Below are 24,467 nucleotides of genomic sequence, written 5' to 3' on the forward strand. Positions count from 1 at the left end.
TGCAGAAAGACCTGCCATCCTTGGTTAGCTGTAAGGATTCAGTCACAACCTTGTGAAAGCAGTGCCTCCAGTAGTTCAGTAGCAGTTACCCTTGATACTCATTTTAGACATTTGAGGATTTAAACAAAAACATCATGATAGTATATTTGCCATTCTAAAAGCTTTTAGTAAACTGAGTAGGCATTTGTTACAGATGTATAATTGTATGTAATATTTCCTACAAAAAGGGGATTCACACTCTTCTTTGGTGCATTATGAAATTCACAGCGATTTCATCTTTAAAGTCTAACTCTAGGGGCCAGGCGATGGCACACCTGGTTAAGTGTACACCTAATAGTGAGCAAGGATCCAGGTTCAAGGCCCTGGTCCCCACCTGCAGGGGGAAAACTTCACAAGTGATGAAGCAGGGCTGCAGATGTCTCTCTGTCTCTGTCTCTCTCCTTCTGTCTCCCACTTCCCTCTCAATTTCTCTCTGTCTATCCAATAATAAAAAGTTTAAAAATAAATAAAGTCTAACTCTGTGTTACAGGAAGTTGAACATGAACCCCTGTGTGTGAGGAATTTCCACCTATATGTCAATTTTCATCTGTACAATCTTATGAAAATTATTAATAATGACAACCAGCTACTTTTCTACGACAGAAAACACAGAGCATCCATAAAGTAAAACAAGTAAGGAGAATAGCAAGTAAATGTACATAGAAAAAACCAAGTCACATAACCTTGGCAGTCACCTACTTTGGGGACATTTTAAAATAGGCTTATTTGATGATTATACTTTAAAGAAATAGAGACTCTTGACTTCAGATCTTCCCAGGAGGGAAATCAAACAAACAAACATGAGAGCACAAGAGAAAAAGGATCAGCCCAAGATAACAATGAGCTAGTGACAAAGCAAAATTGTTTTGCTGATAATCGGATGATTGCTGGCAGTTACTGTGCTCTGACAAAGTGCCAGATACCATGTCAAGCACTTTACCTGGATTATCAAGTCTAACCCTCCAGATGCCTGATGGGACGAGAATTAGCTGTTATTATTCCCTATCGCTCTAACGTGCTAATTACTAAGTTACGAGGATAAAAGCTGAGATATGGAAGAAGTTATTTTCTTCAACACAAACCATAGGGTAGTAACAGGAAAATATTTAGCCAGATGTATGTGCCTATACCTATACATGCACAGTAAAAATTATCTGTATATAGATATGTGTGTGTCATATATACATATAACATTTTCTTAACATTTCTACAGGATATCTTAACTATAATCTAGAATAGTCAATTTAGCCCTAATATCTCAATTGAAGATAACTATATATATTTACAACCATGAAAATTCATTTTTTATTTATCACTTTCTATTTTATTACAGTGAAGAATTGTTTCCTTAAACAATCATGATGAAATCAATAGTAATGTCAAAATCTTCCTCCTAACTTTATCACCTAGAGTAGGTGAAGAGGCAGTAATCCTTACTTTGTTTTAAACTTTTGTCCAGAGGCTGTCAAGTTTCAAGGACTGTCTTTGCTTCCTGCCAATGGCCACTTACTTTTTGCTGGCAACCTTGCAGTCTTCATAATTACTTTCATTCTTTTCAGGCAAAGTAAGTCTCATGGATGAGTGTTTATTTTCTTTCTTCTATTTTGCAGATATGACTGGATACCAAAGAGGTCTTCACCAAAGGAAACAATGGAAGCTTCCATATTTTTCTGGTGTTAAAAATTAAAAAAAAAAAAAACCTAGCCAATACTCTTATAGAAAGATTTGCTGAACTTTTCCTGGTTCTTGAATAAACTTGGAATGGGATAAATCAGAACTTGGTTGAGAAAGGCTTATGTTGGCAAAAAAGAAGTCTATAAATACCTATATCCCTTAAATAGTAGGCTCCACTGTTTTATTTTGTTTTATCTGTAAGCTCAACTGTTTTATTTTGTTTTTGCTATCTGGGATCTCAGTGCTCTAGGCTGACCTTTATTTTATTTATTTATTTTTATATTCAGAGAGAGACATAGGCAAAAGAAATCACAGCAGTGAAACTTCCACCAATATAGCAAGATTAGGGCTTGAACGTGGGTCACCCATATGGTAAAGCTGTGCGTTATCCAAGTGAGCTATTTTGCCAAGACTATTTTTAATGAGAAAAAAAAATACACCTGAAATACATTCAGTGATGGTAACGGTAACACTTGTGAATGATTTCAGAAATACAAAAATCTCCTGAAAGAAGGCAAAACAGGTCAAACTTAAAAAAGTTATAGCAAAGGTGGGAGTTCTCTGACAGGCCTCAGACAGACCCTGTCTCTTGCAGCCTCAGTAGAGTCAAAATAGTCCAGTGACAAGTATTTGAGTGTATTGAACTTAAGAAAAATATACTACTGTACTGAACCAGTATTCTTACTCACTTTTCAAAGAGTTAATTTTTTTCTCATTAAGCCTATCTCTTAGCAATGGTTATAAGGACAGCCTTTCCTTTTTAAAAAAAAAAAAAAAAGTATATATTTTTTGTTTATTATGTATTGGGTAGAGACAGAGAGAAACCAAGAGGAGGGGTAGACAGAGAGGGGAAGAAAGAAACAGAGAAAGAGAGAGAGAGAAGGAGAGAAAGAGAGAGAGAGAGAGAGAGAACTTGCAAGTACTGTTTCACTGCTTGCGAAGGTTTTCCCCTGTGAGGACCAGGAGGCATTGAACCTGGGCCCTTGCTCTTTGTAACATGTGCACTCAACTAAGTGTGCCACTGACTGGCCCTAGGACGGCTTCTCATACTAAGCATTATGCAGATGTGTTAGACCTAAAATCTTGCTTGTAGGCTAACTTTGCTGTATTTTTTCCATGAAATTATAAATCGGTACAAAAACAAAAAATTAACTACTGAGTCAGAGAGCCACAGCATTTTGTATATTATAGGATACACACACACATAAAATGTGTCTTATGGATTATGCAAAACAAACACTAGAGTTCCTGATTCTAAAACCATTCTTTCAAGTCCCAACAACAAAGCCTCATTTAAGTAGCCATAACAGAGAGAATGTTTCTAAATAAACACTTCCATAGGATATGAAACTCACCCAGATATTTCCCTTGCTAGTCGGCTTTATTTCATCACTTCATTCCCCTTGCATAAGTACAAGTTGCATCCTTAGAGATGATAACCTAGCTAGTCCTAGCAGTCTCTTTCATTTCTAATGTGGTGAAAGAAACAGCCTTGATTGTTCTCCTAGATGACAGGACCATTTCTCCTTTATTCATGAATATCTGACCTTCTAAACTCTTGGTCACCATCCGTTTAATATATGACTCCCAGGCAATTAAAAGAGGAAGAAGAAAATTAAATCACCAGTTCAGTGAAAAGGTCTATTAAAATTAAAAAAAAAAAAAAAACTCTGCAATTTCAGTGTTTTCTCTGAGTCTTTCTCATGTAAGTCCAAAGTTTTAAATATATGTTGAATGATAGAAAGTGATGACTTGGCTGTTTCTGGAACAAGAGGAAAGACTAATTATCAGGGGTCTATCTTATAATCAGGACTTTATCTCAAAGCTCTAAGGTTTACCTGAAGGCATTAAGGGGAGGAGACAGGAAGTCCTAACTATGGTGAGCTAGTGCCAAGCCCTGACTTAACTCTTTCTCCATTATTACCTAGAGTCCGAACTGCAGTAGGCTACAGTTTTAGTTCTAGACACATGTCCCCTCTTCCCTGTGAAACAATTCTAAACCCTATTCATTGTCCCATGACTTAAAAAATCTTCTTGAAAAAATAGTCCCTTCTCTTGATGGCTGATATCAGGGGTGTATGAGAGGTGTTTGAACAGCAACATGTAACAGTGTGAGAGAGCTAGTTCCAAAGCATTAAGTTTCTTTTAAAAATGTATATATAAAGAAATTTTTACTATTGGATAGAAACAGAGAGAAATTGAAAAGGGAGGGGAGATAGAGAGGGAGAGAGATAGAGTGACATCTGCAGCCCTGCTTCACCATTCATGAAGCTTTCCTACTGCAGGGGGCGTTGGGGGCTTGAACCCAGGTCCTTGCACACTGTAGTGTCCATGCTTAGCCAGGTGTGCCACCGCCTGGCCCCCAGAAAGCATTGTGTATTTCAGCTGACTTTTCTCCTTCCTCTGTAATGGAAACAAAGTTGGAATGGCTGCTGTAGCCAAGACTCCCAGAAATAGAAGACATGAGGGCTCATAAACAGGGAGAACAAGAAGCACATCTCTGCTGTAAATCACTGATATTTGGTGTGTTTGGTACCTTAACATGGCCTCACAAAAGCTAACTGGAATGTGTTCTGGGTGAGAACTCTGAGAGACAGGAAGAATAGCTCACCTGGACAGTGTGTCTGTTTTGGCAAGGATACAACCCAGGTTTGAGCCTGGTCCACACTACACTAGACACTTTGGTGCCTTTCCCTCTACCTCTGTATCTCTATTTCAATCTGAAAAAAAAAACAAAAAACCTTTTCCTAAAAGTGGTGAAGCAGCTCAGGCAACAACAGATGAGGAAAAAAAAGAAAAGAAAGAAAGAAAAAGAAGAGAAAAGTGTCTGGGAGGTGGGGCAGTGGATAAAGCATTCAACTCTCAAGCGTGAGGTCCTCAGTTCGATCCCCAGCAGCACATGTACCAGAGTGATGTCTGGTTCTTTCTCTCTCTCCTCCTATTTTTCTCATAAATAAATAAATAAAATCTTTTTTTTTTAAAAGAAGAGAAAGGGAGTTGGGTGGCAGCACAGCAGGTTAACCACACGTGGTGCAAAGCGCAAGGACCGGTATAAGAATTCTGGTTCGAGCCCCCCGCTCCCCACCTGCAGGGGAGTCGCTTCACAGGCGGTGAAGCAGGTCTGCAGGTGTCTGTCTTTCTCTCCCCCTCTCTGTCTTCCTCTCCTCTCTCCATTTCTCTCTGTCCTATCCAACAACGACGACAACAATAGTAACTACAACAATAAAACAACAAGGGCAACAAAAATGAGATAAATAAATAAATATTTTTTAAAAAGAAGAGAAAAGGAAAGAAAAAGAAAGGCAAAGGAAAGAAAAGAAAAGAAAAGAAAAGAAAAGGAAAGGAAAGGAAAGGAAAGGAAAGGAAAGGAAAGGAAAGGAAAGGAAAGACTGCATTTTGCTCATCCCCAAACTTGGGAGACTTGGAGTTTACAAGTAAAAACTTGTTTACTGATGGTGGGTGTGTTAAATTATATGCACATATAGGTATGAAACTGTACTCGAGAAGCCCTACACAATTGTTAGGCCAATGTTCAATCACTAAGTAATCTTTGAACAATAAAGCCTGGGGGCTGCATGACAGCATGCCCGGTAGAACACACATGCTATCATGTAACCATGCACAAGGACCCAGGTTCAAGCCTCACCTTCTCACTTGCTTCATGACCACTAAAGCAGTGCTGCTCTCTCTTTTTTAAATTAAAAAAAAATTATTATCTTTATTTATTGGATAGAGAAATCCAGAAACCAAGAGGGAAGGGGGTGATAGAGAGGGAGAGAGACAGAGAGACACCTGCAGCCCTGCTTCACCACTCGTGAAGCTTTCCCCCTGCAGGTGGGGACTGGGGGCTCAAACCTGGGTCCTTGTGCATTGTAATATGTGCACTCAACCAGGTGCACCGCCACCTGGCCCCAGCCGTGCTGCTTTCTCTATCTCCCCCTTCCTTATCACTTTTTGTCTCTGAAAAAATAAATAAGTAAACAAAAAGTAAAACCTATTTAAGAAGTAATATTTGTGCCTTGGTTTTCTCATACAGAAAAAAAGGGGTGGTGGAATTATTCACCTTGTGTTTCCTTGCTTGGCTTCTTAAGCACCACCTATAAAACAGAACATCCAGGGAGTCGGGCGGTAGCACAGCGGGTTAAGTGCAGGTGGCACAAAGCGCAAGGACCGGGGGAAGGGTCCCGGTTTGAGCCCCCGGCTCCCCACCTGCAGGGGAGTCGCTTCACAGGCGGTAAAGCAGGTCTGCAGGTGTCTGTCTCTCTCTCCTTCTCTCTGTCTTCCCCTCCTCTCTCCATTTCTCTCTGTCCTATCGAACAACATCAAAAACAACAACAACAATAATAACTACAACAATAAAAGAAGGGCAACAAAAGGGAATAAATAAATAAATATATTTAAAAAAAAAAAAAACAGAACATCCAATACTTATCCTTCTCCTTTTGTACATCATTCTAAATTTGCCTGAGGTCTTCTGAAACCAGCATACTGACATGGCCTTCACAAAGCTCTGGGTTGAAAGGAAAGCAAGCTTTGATGATGATGTAACAGCAAGTCTAGAGTTAAGAGTCAGGAGTTCTACTTGCAAAACCTGACCAACAAAAAGCAACACTGCCCCCACCATCAGTTCCAGCAAAAGCATCCTAGCTCCAGCCATAACCAGCTCTCAGCTGGACCATTCTGGCAGCCTGAAAACAGATGTGTTGGTCTCTTTTCTCTCCTTTCTTTTCCTCCCTCCCTCCCTCCTTTCCTTCCTTCTTTCCTTCCTTCCTTCCTTTCTCATTTTTCTTAAACCAGAACACTGCTGTGCTTTGCTTTATAGAGGTGCAGGAGATTGAACCTAGGACCTTTGGTGCCTCTGGCATGAAAGGCTTTTTGCATAACCATTATACTGTCTGTCCAGCCCCTTGGTGTCTATTCTTAACAGCTCCATTCTGTATGCATTGATGCTATTTGCCAAAGTAAGATGCTAACGTCACAAATGTTATTGTGCTGTACTCTGCTTTAATCCAAAAGGTGTCATCAATGCTATTATTTAAAAAAAATAAAAAGTACATCTTTAGTATGAATTGCATGCTTTAATCCAAAAAGTCTCATCAATGCTATTATTTAAAAATTTTTTAAAAGCACATCTTTGCTATGAATTGTATGCCAGTATGACCTGGTTCTGAGACTGCCCTCCTCTGATGTCTCTGTCCTGAAGCTAGCTCCATGAGACATCAAATCCTGTCCTCCCTCAGGCCTTTGCACCTGCTTCCCCTTTCTCCAGGCATTCTTAACACCCCCCCCCCCATCTGTTGAATTAGTCAGCTTCTGCTCAGGAGTCTGTTTCCCCAGTGAGGTCGCTCTGGTTCACTGCTGTGCTGTTTCTTTACCAGCACCCTGTACAAGCCCTGCATGCCCCTTAGCTCAATCTGTGACTTTGCACTCATGTGTGTGGCCTCAGTTTTGCACACAAGAAAAGCAGGAAGACAATCTGCTGGACTCAACACTCCATTTCCAGGGCTCAGACTCAACATGTTGCACTAAAGTACCCAGCACCCCACTCTGCCTCTTGTCTGCTAGAGTGTTTCCTGGTGGGGTGTCACTTCTTTTACCATAGTCAGGATTCTGCACAGATGCACTTGCCTCAAGGCTTGATTTCTTCTCTATCCATGCATGACCTGTACTTCTTTCAAGCTTGGTTTTCTGCCCCCACAAAGTATAAAAATCACAGTCTTGACTTCTAACAGTTTCCTATAATGATAAACCAAATGGGCTTTCTCTTTTGTATCAGTTTTAATTTTCTTATTATCTTTATTTATTGGATAGAGACTGCCAAAAATTGAGAGGAACAGGGAGACAGGGAGAAAGATAGACACCTGCAGTCCTGCTTCACCACTTGCAAAGCTTTCCCACTGTAAGTGGGGACCTGAGGCCTGCACCTAGGTTTTTGCTCATTGTAACATGTGCACTTAACCAGGTATGCCACCACCCAGCCCCCTAATCTTAATTATTAAACAAGAGTATACTACCAGGGAGGGGAAAGTTGATTTTTCCTATGCTAATGCACAACACTCTGAAATTATAATGTATTTAATTCACTTCAGCTATATAAAATATATAAAAATATGTAAAAAGCCCTTCACTTTATATAAACATCACCTTGTCCTGAGGTGAACAGTTTAAGAAGGAAAAAAAACAGGAAGTCACCAAAACAGGAAGGGAAGATCAATCCAATACTAGGAATGCTGTTCAAAGGCTGAGATTCCAGAAGAGGGAAGGAGTTGGGGGCTGTGTTAATTCAGCCAGTTTGCCGCTCTTCCATCATTCCTTCTCAGACAAGCCACCCTGGAGAGACCAAATCAGTGGAAAGGCAACTCCAAGATCCCAAATCACAGGCCTATTTACTTGACAGTGAATTCCACCAGGAGTCAAGCTAAAATTGTATGGTTTTGGTTCTCAACCTCCAAGGAGGTTCATCCTTTGTGGTCTGAGCAGTACACATACGCACACGCACACGCACACATGCACACATACACTTTGACTCTAGGGTCAGTAGTGGTCAAGTTAACACAGAACTACAGTAAGAGTTGGATGGTTGGCTGCTAAGATCTCAGAAGAGCAAAACTTGGGGGAAGGTAGACGACATCAAGGCCTTTGCAGAAGGTCATGGTCCCCACACAGGGTGTGAGGGACAAGGTTCCATCAGAACCTAAACCCAAAGCCCTCAGCCACAAGAGAAAGTGAAGCTGGAAAAGTGAGAGAGTTGCTTTCCCTGGGTCCTACCAAACAGCCCCTCCCCCAGCACAGTGTGACTCGCTTTCTATGCCTCACAACCAAAACCCCCCCAAAAGGCCAGGCAGTGCTACAGCTAGTGGAGTGCACACATTACAATACACAAGAATCGGGGTTCAAGCCCCAGATTCCCATCTACAGAAGGAAACTTCACAAGTGGTAAAGCAAATAAACAAATAAGTAGGAGTTGTATGGTGGTGCACCTGGTTGAGTGCACATGTTACAATGCACCAGGATCCAGGTCCCAGCCCCCGGTCCCCACCTGCAGGGGGAAAGCTTTACAGTGGTGAAGCAGGATTGCAGGTGTCTCTCTGTTTCTCTCCCTCTCTATCACCCACTTCCCTCTTGATTTCTGGCTGTCTCTATCCAATACTTAAGTAAAGATAATACCCAAAAGAGGGAGGGGGAATGTTAAAAAAAAGGTAAATAAAGTAATTAAAATTTTAAAAGCCCAAAGGAAACAAACCAGGAATACTGAAATACACTGACATAAATGTATACACTCATACATTGGAATACTTTATAGACAAAAGCATCACGAGATAGTTATAGCTGGGAAATGCTTGTGATACTGTTGAGAAAAAGCAGACCATGACCTCAACTGTGTGTAAAGATACACACCCACACTCAACTCCCTGGGAAACCAACAGAGACTCAACACCCCCACAGCCGTCCACAGGTCTGTTTTCATGGGGTTCACACCACAGAGCGCTGTTCAAGCATCTGTTTTGTTTCTTTCTTTCTTTCTTTCTTTCTTTCTTTCTTTTTTTTTTTTTAGCTTAAGTAAACTAAACAATTACTTTCTCCATCTCATGCCTTCAAAATGCAAAGTAATGACTCTGGGAGACCAGACACGCATGTTCATGATTTAGTCACTGAGTTTCTCACTCAGATGAAACACCACACGCCACTCCATTGGTTCTGAACATTACATGGATTTAAATTATATTCATTCTCTGTCATCTGTACTCTCTGTCGTCTGTACTGTGCTGTCGATCTGCTAGGCACCATTAGTTAAATACAGGCAACAGCAGAAACACTGATGTTGAAATGTGAGTTAATGAGAAACAAACAGACTAGAGAGAGAGATAAGATTTCAGATTGATAGCAAAATGATATCTACCAGCTCTGCTCAAGATGGCTCTGGTGTTTCCAACAACAGAGAAAATATCGTGACAACTAGATGAAGGTGACTTGGGCTAACTGAGAATGAAGATGACCCAGTCTCACTTTCTTTTCTAAGCCATGCCTGAAAATACCCCGAAATCCCCCCATTTCATCATTCAGACTTAAGCATAAGTGTTATTTTAATAGGTTTGTTGCAAAGCATTAAGTAATAAGCACATTTTGTCTAGTTTTGATACCACATGGTTTTGAATCTCTATTCTTATTTAATTTTTTATTTTTATGAATTATTTAATAATGATAAAGAAGATTGGAAGATAACAGGGGTTCAATTCCACACAGTTTTCACCACCAGAGTTCTATGTCCCATCCCCTCCATTGGAAGCTTCCCTATTCTTTATCCTTCTGGGAGTCTGAAACAACATTCTTTATGGGGGGAAGAAGGTGGGAGTTCTGGCGTCTGTCATTGTTCAGCCTGTTTCTATCTTCCTCCAGTGGGGCAGGGCTCTAGTGAAGTGGGGTTGCCAGACACAATGGTGAGGTTGTCTGCCCAGGGAAGTCAGGATGGCATTATGGTAGCACCTGTTGGTTATACTATAAAGCAGTAGTATTTAAAACAGTATGATATTGGAACAAAAATGGTCATATGGACCAATGGAACAAGCTAGAGAGTTCAGAATTCAATCCACATATGTATAGGTACCTTATATATGACACAGGGGTCAAATCTGCCCACCAAGGAAAAGAAGGCCTCTTTAACTAATGGAGTTGGCAGAACTGGACAGAAACTAGACCACCAATTAACACCACACACTGAAATTAACTCAAAATGTATCAAAGATCTAGATATTAGACCTGAAAGTATAAATACATAGAAGAGCATATTGGTGAAACATTTTGCAACATTAACACTAAAGACATATTTGGAGACTTTGCCCCATGGGCAAGGGAAAAAAAAACAATATTAAACAAATGAGACTATATCACATTTAAAAGCTTCTGTATATCAAAATAAAACTCCATAAGGATAAACAGGAAACCTAACAACAGGGAGAACATATTCGCACACTTGACTTCAGACAAACAGTTGATACCAAACATCTATAAAGAACTCATACAACTCAACAAAAAAGAAAAGAACAAACCAATTAAAAAGTGGGAAGAAGATATGATTAGACAGTTCTCTAAGGAAGAGAGACACATGGCCCACAGACATATGTGGAAATGCTCTAATTCACTCATTACCAGAGAAATGCAAATTAAAACCACATTGAGGTATCACTCCACACCTGTGAGAATGGCCTTCATCAACAAAACAGGAGAAGATAAATGTTGGAAAGGATGTGGAGAGAAAGGAACTCTATTACACTGCTGGCGAGGAATGCAAATTAGTACAACCACCATGGAGAACAGTATGGAGAACCCTTATGCAAATACAGACGGAAAAACCTTATGATCTAGCAATTCCACTAGACATTTACCCAAAACACTAATTTGAAGAGATATATGTACCCCCATGTTCATAGCTGCATTATCCATAATAGCCAAAATTTGGAAGTAACCCAAATGCCCTTCAACAGAAAAATGGATAAGAAAGTTATGGGACATATACTCGATGGAATGCTACTCAGCTATAATTTTTTATTTGACTTTACGGTACTTATGGTACTTATTAATTAGACCTTAAACCTTCCATCAATTTTCAAGTTATTGAGATGCTTAAGAAAATTTCTCCTTAGATCTTTCTCACCTTCTCCAAATGTTCTCCACACACAGCTCACAGCACCAGCCCTCCTCTCTCTGCTCAGTGCTACCCCATCTCCCTAATCGGGTGAGCACAGAAGACAGAGCGACAGGGACTTACGTATGTCAATATTTATTATCATGACGTATGTCAATATTTATTATCATGATGACGACAAAATGCACCCATCTACAGCAGTGGGCTACTATTTTGAGGTAGAAATCCACTCTTGAACATTTGTAAAAGGCTAATATAGCAAGCACAGTCCATAAGCAAGACTGCATTATGTTCCTAGATGTAGCGCCTCTCATTCATTTTAACACAAACCAACAACTTCAAAGGAAAACTACAGGACAAGCTGGTAGCCATAATATCTAAGAGAGAGATATGGATTTTTTTTTCCTCTCAATTTCTTACTGCCCACATCACGGTGTGATGAGCATCAGTCTGTGCTATAAATACACTCGCATAGCCCACACTCTAGGACCTATCAGTGAGCACTATAACCACTCTGCAAAGCATTAGCAGATCAAAGAGCTGGACCCTTCCCCATGTTAGACATGAGTGACTCAAGCAAGCTACCTTGAGGGTCACTCATCTGCGGTGTCACCAGGAGCTCATCAGACCCAGGTCTCGAACATGGAGCTCTGGCGATGGCAAAGTTCATGAGATTCTTCACACCTGGCTGTAGAGAGAAGCCACCACAGTGAGCGTGGTCCCTCCTAACCAAAACATCGCGTCACCTGTGTGATTGTCGCGTGGTTGCTGGGTCAGTGTTAGAAGCCACTGTTTGTGTATCTATGTGCACACAATCTCTCTCCTTTCCTTTGCTAATCTTTAAATCTCTCAGTCTCTCTTTCTCTCTCCCCCCCCACACACCATTCACTGTTCCCAGTAACCTTTTTTTTTTTTTTTTGCCTTCAGGGTTATTGCTGGAGCTCAGTGCCAGCACTACGAACCCACTGCTCTTGGTGGCCATTTTTTCCATTTTATTGGATAGGACAGAGAGAAATTGAGGTGGGGGGAGATAGAGAGGGAGAGAGAAAGAGAGACACCTGCAGACCAGCTTCACCACTAGTGAAGTGGCCTCCCTACAGGTGGGGAGTTGGGCACTCCAACCCACATCCTCGTGCAGGTCCTTGCGCTTAGTACTATGTGTGCTTAACCAGGCACACCACCGCCCAGCCTCCTTATCTTATAATTCTGTAAACCACTAATAAAAATTAAAGCCTGACCAGCACGATCATGCTCGGATGTCCTCTCTGCAGGAACAGGTGCTAAGGAAGTGGGGTAACAGGAGCCTGTAGGAACTTGAACCCATGTTTGTCAGAACCTCCAGCTTTCCTTTGCATTCTGACATTAAAAAAAAAAAAAGGTGGTATTTAAACTGGAATCCTGACACTGACAATTGTTTTTAAAAGTTGAAACAAAAATCCACCTTGTGGGTCAATGTAAAGAAGGATTGTACCTGGTCAACAAAGTTAATATTTTTCTTTGGTTTTCAGTTCAGTGGTAATAACTGTCCAAGGCACTTAAATTATAATAATCATCCGCAAATCCACTAGCAAACCTCAGATTAGATTTCCAAAGATATTTGTACAGAGAACACTACAGGGAGCCAGGTGGTGGCACACCTGGTTGGCCACACATGATACAGCGCTCAAGGACTCGAGTTCTAGCCCTGGATCCCCACCTGCAGGAGGAAAGTTTTGCAAGTGGTAAAGCAGTGCTGCAGGTGTCTCTCTGTCTCCCTCCCTCTTTATCATACCCTTCCCTCTCAATTTCTGGCTATCTCTAGCCAATAAATAAATAAATATGGTAAAAAAAATTTTGAGTTAAAAAAAGAGAGAGAACACTCCAGCTAAGCAGATACTGTCTACCTGCCTTCCTCCCCCCCCCCCCCGTCTCTCTCTCTCTCTCTCTCTCTTGGTTATTTTCTGCTCTGACTTCCTCCAACTTCAGTTTGGTAAACTTGGCTCTGTCTTGAAGTGCTTGAAGAATCGCTAATCTTTGAGCCTCTGGCTTCCACATTCAGCCCCCTTCGGTCCTTTTCTCCAGGAATTATATCCTCGCTTCTCTCACTCTATGAAAAAGAGGAATGGGAAATAAATAAGGAATAGCCTCCATACAACCAAGGGGAGCCCTAGTTTCTCAGTATGTGCTCTTCTTTATTTTAGCATTATATAACCGTGTACATGTGCCTCTGTGTGTGTGTGTGTGTGTGTGTGTGTGCAGTAACAGGAGGAAAAAAACATGGGTGAGCCGAGGGTTCATTCAACACACCAGACCCAGAGAGAGTTGAGATTTCCAACACTAGTAAAGTCATGAAAGAGAAAGACTAGAAGAGCAATCTGGAGGTAGCTCAGCTAGCAGAGCACAGGGCTTGCATGGCTGAGGCTCCTGGTTCAGTCCCTATTGTTGCTCATGGAGGTACTCTGCCCCCTCTCTCTTCACCATATGAAATCCTTATCTGAAATAAATAAAAATAAATCTTTAAATTTTTTAAACAGAAAGGGAGTGAGACAAGGCTAAATGCCAGTACACTCAACTCTCCCTCTGCATGGCCTCCTACCGACCACCTCAGTCATGAAAGTTGCTTTTAGCAGAGGCCCCTCTTCCTTGAGGGGTCCCCTGAGGTGAAAGCTAGGAGATGATAATGAGCCAGCCTTCAATGGCCCCTCATGGGAGGGTTTGTGGGAGTAACAAGCACAGGAAAGGTCACCGCAAAAGGCCCCAGAACTTCTGTATACCATCCTCCAAAGAAAAAAGAAAACTGCTTTTAGGGCAGACCTTCATTAGCCCAACACAGTAGTGTTGCCTTCATCTTCTAAGTCTTTTAAAAAATATCTTACTTTACTTATATATGTGTGTAGGTGTCTCTGTGTATATGCACATGTATGTAACAGAAAGAGAGATACAGAGAGAGGCCAGAGCACTGCTCAGCTCCGGCTTTTGGTGGTCCTGGGGATTGAACCTTCGACCTTGGAGCCTCAGGCATGGAAGTTTTTTGCAGAACTACTGTGATGTCTCTCTGACCCTCACTTAAGTGTCTTTGCTTCTGTGTCAGGCACAAAGACATTTCAGAAAAGACAAAAGTTCTGGCAACAGCCTGCTTGCATTATGTTCTGACAAGCGTGTCTGCACTGAGACTTCTTTAGCTGACCTGCGGATGACCAGATACAGCTCTTCAAAGAGAATGTAAACTTAGAGCCAATGGAAACGCAGGCCCTTAACTGGTGGAGAAACTCCAGAGAAGCTGTGTCCCCCAGTTCCAGAGTGAGCAGAGCACAGAAGTAGCAGACTGTGTCTTGGTGCCCAGTGGTGGTGGTGCACCTAGTTCAGTGCAATTGTTGCAATGGGCAAGGACAGGAGTTCGAGTCTCTGGTCCACACCTGCAGGGTGAAAGCTTTTCGAGTGGTGAAGTAGTGTTCTTGTAGGTGTGTCTCTGTGTCTCTCTCCCTCTCTATTTCCAAATAAATAAAAAGATAATTGAAAAAGAGAGAAAGGCAGGAAGGAAGGAAGGAAGGAAGGAAGGAAGGAAGGAAGGAAGGAAGGAAGGGGCATTTCACACCTGGAGCCCTCCCTCTCCTTTGCTAAGCATCATGAGGACAGTTGAGACTATGCATGGCAGTAGTTTCATTTCACGGAGAAATGGTAATATAAGTAAATAAATAAAATAAAACATTATAAAAGAAGGAAGGAAAGAACAAAAGGAGGAAATAAGGAAAGAGAGGGAAAAGAGAATGAAAACAAAGGGAGGAAGAGAGAAAGTCAAGCACAATTCTTAGTGCTGGGGTGAACTGGAGGAGGTCAGATTATAAAGAGTCTGGAAAGGGAGGTTAGTATGGGAGCACTGACCAGTTCAGTTCAGGTCCCACGTTGTATAATCTCTAGACACTTGACAACTCTGAGCACATAAGGGGGTGAAGGGGGTGCTCTAAATTCACTGTGTACTGGGCAGAACTCTGACATACAAAGGTTCTCCCCTTCGACCACAGTGTGTGAGACTGACTTCTCAGTGACTTTCAATATTTGGTATTTTCATGTTGGAGCAGTGAGAATATATCCAACACCAAACACCCTGCTCTGGAATATTCGTTTTAGACAGGTTGCTAAGATGTGTGTGTGGTGGGGGGGGGGGAGGTGGTGGGCCGCTACATTTGCACATACACAGGAGTGGGGGCCTCTCTGGGGTAACAGGGTGGGGGGAACCTTCATGCTACACCCAGTTCCAGGGCAAGAGCTTCTGGTGGGCATTTATTTATTTATTATTATGACAGACACTGAGAGAGAAGAGGGAGAGAGAGGGGCCAGGTGCTGGTATACCCCGTTCAGCATACATATCACCAAGTGTAAGGAACGGGGTTTGAGTCCCCAGTTCCCAGCTGCAGGAGGGACAGGACCCTTCCTGAGTGGTGGGGCAGGTTGGTAGGTGTCTATCTTTCTCTCCCTCTCTCTATCTCCCCCTTGTCTCTCAATTTCTCTCAGTCCTATCTAGTAAAAAATGAGAGGGGCCAGGTGGTGGCACACCTGGTTGAGCACATTATAAAGCACAAGGACCCAGTTCCCACCTACAGGGGGGAGGCTCTGAGAGTGGTGAAGCAGGGCTGCAGGTGTCTCTCTTCATCTCTCCCTTACTATCTCCCCCTACTTTCTTGATTTCTGGCTGGATCTAGCCAATAAATGAAGATAATATATTTTTTTAATTAGAAAGAAAACAGTGAGCAGCAATGAAACCCAGTGATAATCCTGGTGGCAATGAAAAAAAAAAGGGGGGGGAGGGAGAGGGAAGAAAAAGGCCTGCAGCACTGCTTCACTACTTATGAAGCTGATCCCTCCCCATGGCAGATGGGGGCCAGAGGCATGAACTGCGGTCTTTGCACATTGTAATTTGTGTGCTCAACCAGGTGCAACACTGCTTGGCCTTTTTTTTTTTCTTTTTAACTTGAAAGTAACCATGAGAAGACAGGACTCTCTGGAAACACACACATTGGAGTCTTCAAGTAAAACGCTGCTGCACACTGCACTAAGGAGACAGGAGGCCAGGCCAGTACCCTCTGTGGGTTCACCCTGGGGCCTTTCAGCCGCGCTGCCAACCTGAAGGCAGACAGCATGACAAAGGGCCCTGAGGGTGGACCCAAAACTCCCCTTTCCCCATGGGTGCCTCCCAGTGGCCCTTGTGAATGAAGTACGATCACTCCCATTCCTGCTGAGAATGGCTGGGTCTCTGGAGCACAGGGTGTGTTCCTCACCAGGCCCACTCTCCCACCAGCATCCAGCTCTGAGAAAGACAAAGGCTGTGGTCCAGAGCCACCCAACTACAACTGGGTGCTGCTAGAAACACTGAGCTGCTGCTTTTCTTCCTCTCATGCTGCAAAGGCTTTGGTGCACCCCCTGACTGCAGATAAGACCAAGATATGGAAGCAAACATCCCAGAGGGCTGCACAGATAGGATCTGAAGCCTCTCCAAAGGCTCCCAGCCACACACTGATCAAGTACATGGACTCTCCCTCCCCATAAAAAGCTACTCACTGGCTTAGAGGCGGGTTGCTATGATTCATTCCATCCTGACCTTCCTAGGCAGACGGCCTCACCAGTGTGTCCTGGAACCTTTTAAGAGCCCTATCCCACTAGGGAAAGATAGAAACAGGCTGGGGGGGGGGCGGGGGGACGGAGTATGAATCCATCTGCCAATGTTCATGTCCAGTGGAGAAGCAATTATAGAAGCCAGAACCCCACCTGCTGCTCCCCCAAAATAATTTTGGTCCATTCTCCCATAGGGGGAAAAATGTTAGAGGAGGATGTCCAGAGGGCTCTGAACTTCAACTCCATCAGGACCTGGAGAAGAAGACAGAGAAAAAAAAAAAAAAAAAAAAGGACACTCAGAAGTAGTAGTAGGTGTAGGTGTAACTTGGAATGGAAGAGAAGGCAGGACCACAGAATAAATGGACAAATATATGAATACAGGTAGTTATAGAAACAAAAGTCAGTCCACACCTGTGATTTTTGGAGAACCACTGCAATTTCCTATGGAGGGAATGGGGACACAGAACTCTGATGGTGGGGAACAGTGTGGATTTAAACCCATTATCTCATAACTGTGAAAATCAATATTAAATTACTAATAAAAATTTTTTAAGTGTGCTATTAGAATTAAAGCAGACACAGATCAATACAATAGAATCAAAAGTCCACAATAAAAAAGCATGTGTGGACAGTTATTTTATGATTAATTATAGCCAAGAGCAATCAATAAAGCAAGGAAAAGCATTTCAATAAGTGGTACTGAGGATGTGGCCAGACCACTCTGAAAATTCAGTCTAATCCCAACAAACTGTGGTACAAATGAATGAAACTAAGCTACAACCTAACAATATACACAGAAACTAATTCAAAAGGGAATAAAGATTTTGATGTAAGACCTGAAGCCTTAAGAAAACAATGACAATATAGCCTATGCTATTGTCTTCAGTGATGTTTTGGGGAACTCAAATTCAATTAAAAGAAAAAAGAAATACAATAGACTACAAATAAAACACTCCTGTACAACTAGAATAAACATTTACCAAAACAAAAAGATTACAAATACAAAGTATGATTGCCGTTATACAAAGAACTTATAAAACGGAATCATCATCATCATAACTATCATTATTGTTATTGAAAATGTGGCCAAGGAAGTGAGCAGACTCCTCTCCAAAGAAAATATGCTATGGAAAATAGACTTGTGAAAAGTTGTTCTTCATCTCTTAGTATGAGTGATGTGCAAACCAAGACCACAAGACTTCACTAATAAAACAAAAAATGTATAAAAGAAAGACAGAAACAGGTCTCATGTTCAGGTTGGGAGGCTCCTGAACCCTCTCTGCCTTGGGTTCTGGTCAGCACAGGGCTCTTCCAGGCCCGGACTGGCACGCCATGCCCCCGCCCCCATGTTTGCTGACACATGTCAATCACAACATCTGGAGCTGCCCCCCCATCTGAACCAACTTTCCCAGGGATGCCCCTGCCTGGCATCTTTGTTCTGTTTTCAGATAAACAGATCCAATTCCTCCACAAACAGACTGCTCCAGTCCTTTTGATAATAGTGTAGTAATTCAAAACAAATGATTCTTGGCTTTGATGATAGCACTTTTATGGGTCATGAAGAAATCCTCCCACCAACATCTGTTTGATTTTATCTACTTGAACTTTATCCTGCAGCTGAAGATTTATAAGCTGAAATCATCCCAGCCTATTAAAGTCAAAGTAATGTTCAAGCATTGAGCGGAGAATGGAAGTGAATTTCCTACCGTCCACCTTTGGAGAAACTGTTGTGTGCGAAAGGATATCCAAAAGTTGAGAGGATTTGATATTTGGCAGGACCTGAGCCTCAGTGTCCTTGGCAGGGACCTGAGAAGTCTGAAAAAAAAAAAAAAAAAGAATGTGTGCCGTTTAGGTAAATCATTCCCAAAACCATTAGTTTTAAGAGACAATATGAACACTGTAGACTGTTTACACGAAAGTCTGTTTTCTTAGTAAAATCTCTTACAGGTCAAGAAAATGTAACCCAGATTTCTCCCTCACCTTAATTTCTTTACAGGCTACAAAATGTTCAGAACAACTCCAACCTACTTCAAACTTATTACCTGGAAACATTTTTTTAAAAAGGGGTGGTGGTGGTGGTGAGGTTTTCATCTGAAAGGAGGAACCAAGGTGTAAGAGCCAGGAACCGGAAATTAATTCTGGATTCATGTCTCAGATCCTTCATGAGCCCAGGACTGCCATCAAGCAGATAGCCAGGTGACACTCAATAGCGGTGTGTGTGTGTGTGTGTGTGTGTGTGTGTGTATGTGCAGGTACAAATATGTGTACTGTGAGGAAGAAGCAGACAAGCCTGAAAGAACTTCACTATTTAGACAGTTATAGCTTTCTCTGTAATTTATTCCCTATGGGGTGGAGTCAAGAAAAAGATCACACTCCCCCCCTGGTTTTATCCACTTCTCAGTTTCCCTGCATTTCTTTTTTCTTTTTTCTTTTTTTGCAGACTTCGGTGCTAGTTTGCCTCTTCCCTTCTCCCCTCTCCTCTCCTCTCCTCTCCTCTCCTCTCCTCTCCTCTCCTCTCCTCTCCTCTCTTCCCCTCCCCTCCCATCCCCTCCCCTCTCCTCTCCTGGTCCCTTCTCTTTTCTTCTCCCCTCTTCTCCCCTCTCTCTTCTCTGAGCTCTACCTGCCCCCCCCCCGCAATAATCATGAACTGCTACCATGTGTAAGTGCTGAACAGGCCTTAATACTTTCACCTACTTCATTTCACATTAGTCACATTTGGAGTGAAGAAAACTGCAAAAGCCTTGGGGAAAAATGTTAAGTCATCCTCCATGTTACTGATAAAGATAACACAACACAAATAGTGAGAAAATTTATACATAGACAAGAAATTGCTGGGCATTCATTCATTCCTCCAGTAAATACTTATCAAACAGCTACTGGGTACCTAGCATGCTATTCAGTGCTGGAAATTCACTGCTGAGCAGACACAGATCCAGAGTCTGAGTTTATAAAGCTTAGCGTCCCCACTGGAGCACTGTTTATTAATTCTCCAAATGTGTATGGGGATGGGGTAGGAGGGAAATAATCACTCAAGTGCTGCAGAGAAGGAGTGAGGGGTCTCTGGGAGGCACTAAAGAGGGTGCTGGAGAATAGCATAATAGTTCTGAAAAATGACTTTCATTCCTGAGGCCCCAAATGCCCCAGGTTCAATCCTCAGCACCATCATAAACCAGATCTCTCAGAGGAAGTGACTCAAGCCAAGACCTGAAAAATGAGTCAAAACTCGCCAGACAAAGAAGATGGGGAGAGTAAGAGAAGCCACGCCAAGGCCCATGGCAGGGAGCCAAGAGAGGGAAAGGGGGGCTGGGCAGTGATGCACCTGGTTGACCGCACATCTTACAGTGCACAAGGACCCTGGTTTGAGCCCCCAGTCCCCACTTGCAGGGGGAAGCTTTGCAAGTGGTGAAAAAATGCTGTAGGTGTCTCTCTCTCCCTTTCTATCTCTCTCTCTCTCTTCTTTTCCTCTCAATTTCTGGCTACCTCTATCAAAAAAAAAAAAAAAAAAGATAAAAAAAAATTTAGTAAAAAGAGTGAATAAAAAGAAGCTGAGTTCATTTGGCTAGAAGAGTGAGGTGAATGGCATAACATGAGACTGGGGGCCATGTGGGGCCTTTGAGCTCTCAGAGCCCGGCACTGCTGCATGTACTGCCCTCCGTCTGCTGATAAGGAGGAGTCTGTAGGCCCTTAGCTCTGTGTTGGGAGGAGCTACCTCCATCCAGGGGGCACACAGAGCCATCACTCACAGACCCCCACAGGTACCTGGTCCAGGACAGAAGAGGAGGTGGAGAGATGGGGGTGCACTGGCTGGTGCATAGGGATGGGGGGGTCAGGACAGGGCTGCCCGCCTTTGGGTGCAAGCACTGTGCACAAGCTGGGAGCCCTAAAAGATGAGCCTGTCCATGAGGAGAGTGTGAGCTCTCTCAGGTTCACAAGGGCTGATCTCAAGTTGTCTTTGAAACATGCAAGAGAGGATGTCAAATTTGGTACAAGAAGCAGATGGGGCTCTGCATCCTTCACTGCTCCAGCCACCCACCTCTGCAAACACAGTCTGTTGTCTTCCCTGCATTCATTCTGGACGTCTCTTCATGAGAACTGAAAGCACAGCTTTTGCTCAGAACTGATAAACTTCCAAGAAGGCATTTCATCTGGCCTTACTTTTTCTTTTTCCTTTCTTTTTTTAAAATTTTATTGATTTACAAATGAAATGTTATTGATTGTATCACCACCAGGGTTCTGTGTCCCCATCCTCTCCACTGGAAACTGCAGGTTCTCCCAAAGACAAAGATATGGGTCAACTATTATTTCTTTATTATTTTTTAGATATTACTTATTTATCGAGTAGGGATGAAGAGAAATTGAAAGAGAGAGAGAAACACCTGAGCCCTGCTCCACTGCTTGTGAACCTAAGCCTAACCCTGCAGGTAAGGGGCTGTTATTTCTGTAACTATCTATAGATGTATGTACATATATTCATGTATATGTACAGATACACAATATATATAATATATGTAAAATAGTATATGTATACATGCCTATACACACATATATAGTTATACTTATATGCACGCATATATACAAATATGCAAACACATGTACACACATATACACACATGTATATACATATATACATAAACACATATATACCACCACATGTATACACATATATACACATATACACACATTTATATACAGACACATACACACATATGCACACACACATATATGCACACACATATACATATATACTATTTTTTTGAGGTGATTGAAAGGACTGTCTACAGATCTGCAGAGATTGCAATGAGCCACAAGATATTTCCAAAAATCTACATGTCTCAACTTCTATAGCAATGCCACTTTTTTTTTCTTCCTTCCCCAAGGACTCCTGGAAACAGGGCACCTGTATTTTCCACAGGCCTACCACATCTGCCACTGCCTCTGTCATCCCAGTTCTAATGTGACTTTGAGGGTGAAAGAGTATCTTAAGTTAAGGGGCCAAGACCGCACGTCAATCTGAACGGCCACATCTATTTCTAAACGTCTACAGCGGCCTTTAATGTGTTGTCCTCATTTCGCTAGATATCAGAGGAGGGTCCTTTCCCCACTCCTCTGCTTTATATAAACAGCGATGAACTCCCAGAGTTCTTGGCCGGCCAAGATGCACAGTGATCACACCAGCACCTGGTGCTGGTCACCACACATCACTCATCACCTCTGCTGTACCCGGCCCTCTTATACAGCCTTGAAAAATAGAAACGTGTGTCATCCTTGAATCTTAAATTTCCCTCATGTTAGTGAGGTGAGACCAGGACGTGCTTGCTTAGATGGAAATTCCAGGAGGGTTGGGTGTGATACACAGAATGACCTGTCCTGGGTGAACCTCGTTGAGCACATGTTCCCATCTTCAAGCACCTGGGATCAAGCCCCCAGTCCTCTCCTGTGGGAGGAAACTTCACAAGAGGTGGAACAGTACTGCAGGTGTCTCTCTTCCTCTTTGTATCTCTCTCTCTCCTCTATCTCTCATCCTCTGCCAAAGATAAAGGGAGGGAAAAAGAGCCACTATGTGCATATGACTCCTCATGCAAGCACCATGTCCCAGTGATAAGCCTGGTGGCAGAAATAAATCACCAGCTAAGCAGAACTTGGACTAGAGTTGGTGTCTTGCACCAAAGTAAAAGACTCTGGGGGGGGGGGGAAGGAAAGGATTCAGGTCCTGGAATAGGATGGTGGAGGAGGACCTAGTGGGGGTTGTATTGTTATGCGGAAACGTTATGTATGTACAAACTATTGTATTTTACTGTCGACTGTAAACCATTAATCCCCCAATAAAGAAACAACAATAAAATAAAATAAATGGCAAGGAGCAGTGCCCTGGTTTAAAAAAAAAAGGAAGAGAGAAATAAAGAAAGAAGACACTAAAGTAGGGGCCTGGGGAATAGCATAATGGTTCTGCAAAATAACCTCATGCCTGAGGGCCCAAATGCTCCAGGATCAATCCCAGTACCACCATAAGCCAGAACTGAGCAGGACTCTGGTCTTTCTGTACCTCTCTCATTAAGATAAATAAAATTGTGTTCACTTCAGCAGCACAAAGTAAAATTAGAATGAGGAGTCAGACGGTGGCAACTGGGTTAAACGTACATTGTACTAAGTGCAAAGACCTGCTCAAAGATCCTGATTCAAGGCCCTGGCTCCCCACCTGCAGGGGGGGGTGTCACTTCACAAGCAGTGAAGCAGATCTGCAAGTATCTGTCTCTCTTACTCTCTGTCTCCCCCTCCTCTCTCAATTTCTCTCTGTCCTAAACAATAAAAATGGGGGAAAATGGCCACCAGGAGCATCAGGAGCAGTGGATTCATAGTGCGGGCTCTGAGCCCCAGCGATAATCCTAGAGGCAAAAAAAAAAAAAACAGAATGATACAGAGATTAGCATGACCCCTGCACAAGGATGACATGCAAATTCATGAAGTATTCCATATTTTAAAAAAGAATGAGACAGAGAAAGAGAGAGAGAGAGAGAGAGAGAGGAAAGAAGAAAGAAAGAATTTTTTTTTGCCTCCAGGGTTATTGCTGGGCTCAGTGCCTACACCATGAATCCACTGCTCCTGGAGGCCATTTTCCCCCCTTTTGTTGCCCTTGTTGTTGTACCCTCGTTGTGGTTATTATTGTTACTGCTGATGTCGTTCATTGTTTGGATAGGACAGAGAGAAACAGAGAGAGAAGGGGAAGACAGAGAGGGAGAGAGAAAGACAGACACCTGCAGACCTGCTTCACCGCCTGTGAAGAGACTCCCCTGCAGGTCAGGAGCTGGGTGCTCGAACTGGGATCCTTATGCCAGTCCTTGCACTTTGTGCCACGTGCACTTAACCCTTTGCGCCACTACCCGATCCCCAAGAAAGAAAATATTTTTTAAAAAAATATCTAAAGGGGCTTGGCCTTGGTGCACCCAGTCAAGCACACATGTTACAATACACAAGGGCCTGGGTTCCAGCTTCCATCACCTCTACAGGCGAGAAACCTCAGGGGATACAGGTGTCTCTTCCTCTCTGTCTCCATCCCTCAATACATCTCTGTCTCTATGCAATGAATAAATGAAATAAATACGTATATATATATTTAAAGGTCAACATGGCTGTGTGTCAGGAGCCCTGTTCTGTAACCTTCTAAATAGGCCAAGCCAAGAAAACATCACACACCTGAAAGATAGGGGTGGAGGCAATAAAAATAAACAAAGCACAGCATTATACGTCCAATTTGATTTTGCTCCAAATAGCAACAGAGCTTTTCTATACATTTTAATTAGAAGAGTTTTGCCCCACCCCCAGAATAGCACACACTTCCCCACAGGCAGTGCATCTCTCTCTCTCTCCCCGTCTCCCCCTCCCCCCGGCTGCTGCCCCTTACCCCCGTCTCCTGGCAAGGAAATTCTTATAAAGGAGCTCTGTCTTTCTAAATTACAAACATGCCCATGTAAATTTTCAGTTTACAAGAAGTGAAAATGCTGAGGTCAAACCTATAAAACAAAAT

The 24,467-nt window shown here is 42.6% G+C and overlaps 1 pseudogene; it reads left to right on the top strand.

Annotated features, from left to right (window-relative positions):
* Window positions 1–23,323: 23,323 nt before the first annotated feature.
* LOC132537291 (U6 spliceosomal RNA) lies at window positions 23,324–23,423 on the top strand (annotated as a pseudogene).
* Window positions 23,424–24,467: the final 1,044 nt, after the last annotated feature.

Source organism: Erinaceus europaeus, chromosome 2 (assembly GCF_950295315.1).
Source record: "Erinaceus europaeus chromosome 2, mEriEur2.1, whole genome shotgun sequence".
Taxonomy (NCBI): domain Eukaryota; kingdom Metazoa; phylum Chordata; class Mammalia; order Eulipotyphla; family Erinaceidae; genus Erinaceus; species Erinaceus europaeus.